Source organism: Lissotriton vulgaris, unplaced genomic scaffold (assembly GCF_964263255.1).
Source record: "Lissotriton vulgaris unplaced genomic scaffold, aLisVul1.2 SCAFFOLD_2296, whole genome shotgun sequence".
Classification (NCBI taxonomy): domain Eukaryota; kingdom Metazoa; phylum Chordata; class Amphibia; order Caudata; family Salamandridae; genus Lissotriton; species Lissotriton vulgaris.
Window position 1 is genome coordinate 180,745 of NW_028249665.1, and position 5,316 is coordinate 186,060.

The following is a 5,316-nucleotide window of genomic DNA, read 5'->3' on the forward strand; positions in this document are numbered from 1 at the left end:
TTTGGTCTGCCCTGTTCCCATGATGCACAGGGCCAGGGACAGACTAATTTGCATGTAGCCAGGTTCTGAGCTGGGATGGTGCATTGAGCTAAAAAACGGTGATGGATCAAGCCCTGATCTTTGGACTGGGTAGGAGTGTTCTGCTTAATTCAGATACTCTGTCCATCACCACCCCCTTTTCTGAATCGTTTTGTCCACCATAAGCGTGGAAGGGTATACTCAGATGTGAGTCCCTTGCTCACTGCACCATCAGGATTCAAGCAAGCCGGGCCGAAGACGGCTGAAATGCCAGAAACCGGTCCCCGGAAGCTTGTTTCCTTCCCAGTATAAGAATTGGCTGGGTAGTTTGGTCTGCCCTGTTCCCATGATGCACTGGGCCAGGGACAGACTAATTTGCATGTAGCCAGGTTCTGAGCTGGGATGGTGCAGTGAGCTAAAAAACGGTGATGGATCAAGCCCTGATCTTTGGACTGGGTAGGAGTGTTCTGCTTAATTCTGATACTCTGTCCATCACCACCCCCTTTTCTGAATCGTTTTGTCCACCATAAGTGTGGAAGGGTATACTCAGATGTGAGTCCCTTGCTCACTGCACCATCAGGATTCAAGCAAGCCGGGCCGAAGACGGCTGAAATGCCAGAAACCGGTCCCCGGAAGCTTGTTTCCTTCCCAGTATAAGAATTGGCTTGGTAGTTTGGTCTGCCCTGTTCCCATGATGCACTGGGCCAGGGACAGACTAATTTGCATGTAGCCAGGTTCTGAGCTGGGATGGTGCATTGAGCTAAAAAACGGTGATGGATCAAGCCCTGATCTTTGGACTGGGTAGGAGTGTTCTGCTTAATTCAGATACTCTGTCCATCACCACCCCCTTTTCTGAATCAGTTCGACATGTTGGGCATGGTAAACAAACAATAGACACCATATGCAGGAAGAAAGCTTTTTGGGCATTAGGGCTTTTGTTTCTTTCTTTTCCATTAATAAATCCTCACTTTCAGGCTTTGTCTTTGAAAAAGACGGAAAAATGTCAAAAGGGCTAGAAAAAAACGCTTAATGTTCTCCTTTGCCAAAAGTCCGTCTTGAAATTTATGAGATTGCACTTTTAGCAATGAGAACCCTGCCGAACAATAGTGCTGGTGATCCTCTGCCAGGGATGCCAAGGCAAATAACCACATAGATAAATATATAGGGGCAGATTTACAATAACTGGCGCATCCCAAGGGATGCGCCAGTTATTGTGCGCCGCAGCTCCGCCACCCATGGTGCACCGCATTTAAAATGCGGCGCACCATGGGGCAAAAACGGCACAGATGTGTGACGCATCTGTGCCGTAAAAGTGGCGCATTGCTGGAGTTGCATTGCAAGCGCGACGCAGCTACAGCAATGCTCTCGGGGGCCCTATCTGTCCAAGCCTTACACCTGCTTCAAGCAGGCGCAGGGATTTGACGCAGCATTGGCCTAAAAGTGACTGAGTGAAATCTTGTAGATTTCACTCAGCCACTTTTAGGAGGCATTCCTGTGTCAGAACGCCCCCCCCCCCCCCCTGCGCCAGAATGTCTCCTTATGGCGCAGGGCTTTACAACATGACGCATTTCCCAGATGCGTCACGTTGTAAACACCCCGCACCATGGCACATCATTTGCGACTCCGCTGTGTCACAAAATTGAAGCAATGGCGGCAAAAAAGAGGCACAACGCTCTTGTAAATCTGCCCCATAGTGTTCTGTGTGGCAATGTTACCGTACCTTCACATAATACGAATGCATTCCATCAATGCTGCCTGAATATTTTTCAAGCGCATTTCTTGTCTATGTAGCCCTTTTCCATTTTCTTGTCTACAGTAGAATTAAAGAGCTAGAACTTTTGTATTTTGCCCTTAATCTGGTACCGCACAATTTTATCTTGGCCTGACGTAATTCCATTGCATTAAATATCTCTCAAGCAGCTGCTGGAACCCGAGAATGTTTTTTGTTTGTATTTATCCAAGCATTATAGTTAATGTGGTTGATCAAGTGATAAATAATGACCCCATATTTTGCTTTAGTGCATCTCCTGATACATATTTCAGACCATTAGGGCTCATTGGATGGAGTGCATTCACATTATGTTGTTTGGATTTCAGTTGGACTTTACAGGGGACGTGGCAGCGCCACAGGGCAGAAGGTTCTATTGCACAGTAGGCTGTTAGTGAGCATGCACTGAGGAATTATACTGGGCAAATGTACATATTTCCAGCTGACAAAGGGAAATCAATATCAGAGGAAACAAAAATTGTGGAATGGTACTGCATGAGTAATTTCACTGGCTGTAAAGAGCTGCATAGATGTTACCACAAGAAAATGTTTAATCACCATCATGCATTGGGGCGTGGGTGTACACACATTATAAGTTAGTTGATTTGAAAATACAGCATTGTTATCTGTCACTCCCGAATCATATTCATATTTCTAAACTGTTTTCAGCCAGGCACAATGTACATGATAATGTTCTAGGCTTAGCACCACAAATTTCAGATGTTCCTACTAACTTAAAAATGTTCACTTTAAAAACATCACATCATAATAAAATGGTGTGAGATTGTGGATTAATATTTGGGGTGGATGGTAGTCCAGCACAAGTACTGTTGTCACTATTCATGATCGGTCCAGTAAAGATTTCAGTAATTTAAACCTGAGCTCAACCCCTAGAAGCAATGGCACAGAGCAGACAGGAGAAAATGTGTAAAGCAATTTGAAGTACCAAAACTGTTAAAAAGTTGAAAACACAATACAATAAAAATCTATCTCCAATTTTTAAAATTAGAAAATGTATGTAATAAACACAATGTCCCCAAAATGAAAAATATCCAATCGAATGGACAATGGATGTGAATTTCTGAAGTTTTAAATGCAAATAGCAGTAACATGTAATAAGCTCCTACTTTACTCATGTGATTGTGCTTGACTGGCACCTAAGAATGGCATTATACTGGGCACAGTGGAGAAGTGTGGCTCAGTGGTTAGAGGCGGCAGACCCAGAAGCTGAGATCGGCCCAGGACCAGGGTTCAATTCCCAATGCGGCAGGGTCCTGGGTCAATGTCCGCGGACTCGATAATTCTCGCCTCGGCGCCTACTCTAACCTTGGGCTCCACTCTGCAACTCTGGGCAATAGCTTGCTTAATCTTCACAACGGCCCCTTCAATGCCGGGGATGCCTGGTCTCACCTTGGTGGTGCCCAGGAGGGACCATCTCACAGGGAAAGCCAGGACGGGTTCCCCAGTGGTCTATAGCGCCAGGACACTCTGAGATGGAGTAACAGTTCGCTTTACAAGTATACTTCATTTACATTTACTTCACTTACAAATGTACATATTTCTAGCTGACAAAGGGAAATCAATATCAGAGGAAACAAAAATTGTGGAATGGTACTGCATGAGTAATTTCACTGGCTGTAAAAAGCTGCATAGATGTTACCACAAGAACATGTTTAATCACCATCATGCATTGGGGCTTGGGTGTACACACATTATAAGTTAGTAGATTTGAAAATACGTCATTGTTATCTGCCACTCTCGAATCATATTCAAATTTCTAAACTGTTTCCAGCCAGGCCCAATGTACATGATAATGTTCTAGGCTTAGCACCTCGAATTTCAGATGTTCCTACTAACTTGAAAATGTTCACTTTAAAAACATCACTTCCATTATAAAATGATGTGAGATTGTGGATTAATAGTTGGTGTGGATGGTAGTCCAGCACAAGTACTGTTGTCACTATTCTTGATCAGTCCAGTGAAGATTTCAGTAATTTAAACCTGAGCTCAACTCCTAGAAGCAATGGCACAGAGCGGACAGGAGAAAATGTGTAAAGCAATTTGAAGTACCAAAACTGTTAAAAAGTTGAAAACACAATACAATAAAAATCTATCTCCAATTTTTAAAATTAGAAAACGTATGTAATGAACACAATGTCCCCAAAATGAAAAATATCCAATCGAATGGACGATGGATGTGAATTTCTGAAGTTTTAAATGCAAATAGAAGTAACATGGAATAAGCTCCTACTTTGCTCATATGATTGTGCTTGACTGGCACCTAAGAAGGGTTTAAAATAGACTATATATGGAGTGCAGGTTAGGTTACAGAAACGGAGTTCATCCTGGTCGAAGGTTTTATCTCCTGACCGAGTCACTGAAATGGAAATAAAAACTCCTTGGTGGGTGCAGGCAGTATGCTGTGTGCCCTAATGAAACAATCACAAGGTGCCCTCTCTACTTATATCTAACATGGCAGAACCTTTTTTCCCCTGTGCAGAGTTCCTGTGCACCCTAGAAGTGTAGCCGGAGAAACAAGTGACATCTCCTGTGTGGTCAATCAAAACCAGTTTTGGGGACAGCTTCTCAACCACTGGAACTGGTGCATGGCTGACTAGAGGGCCGAATGAGGGGGCAGGCCTAGGGGTTAACTGCATCTGCTTGTGACAGGGTAGGTTTTTAAAAAAGTTAATTAAGTTCCTGGGCACAGCCCAAATGTCCATCCTGCCAGAGGAACAGACCACCTCCCCACACCCAAGGCCTATGCCTCATTTGCAAGGTAATACCTCATCAAGTGGCCTATTCAGCTCATGGTTGACAGTTGGAATTTCATAAAAATTCGCTATTAGAGGCTTTATGCAGGGAAAAGTGACTTTATAAAACTACCTCTTCAAAATACTTATTACAAGTCCAACTTTACCAGTGAATTTGGCTTGTAATAAATATTTTTTTAAATCCAAGAATTAACTTTGTAGCTGTTCTGTAGGCAGAGATAACACTATTGAATGTAACATTGTAGCCCAATGCTTTCCTATAGAACAGCTAATCCTGTTGCAGTGAAAATGGTGTTCTGAGCCTTGTCACTGTAAATATATATTTAACCTTGCACTTTTACATGTCTTACTTTTAAATACCATGCAATCTGCCACATGGGCATTAAGGACTACTTGGGAGTTTCGATCAGCATTCTTCATTCTGTTCCACTTCCATTCACAGTTACTTCACTCACCAAAGCTAAAAGCAATGGGACAGCCCATTTCAGCTATTTCTTTTCTTACACTGTGAGTTTCAGCATTTTGCCTGATCAGATGTCCAAGTATGCATAAAAAGAAGTATACTGAAGGGATAAGACTTGTGGGTCAATATTTCACTCCACTAATTTTTTCTTATCATTATTGCCCTTTTCTTTTTTTTACTTATTGCTGTGTGACTAAGATTACAAAAGAGACAGGGGTGTCCCCACAAAAGGACAGTCTGGGACTGTGTTTCACACCTAGTGAGTGGACTCTAGGGTGAATATTGCATTTCCA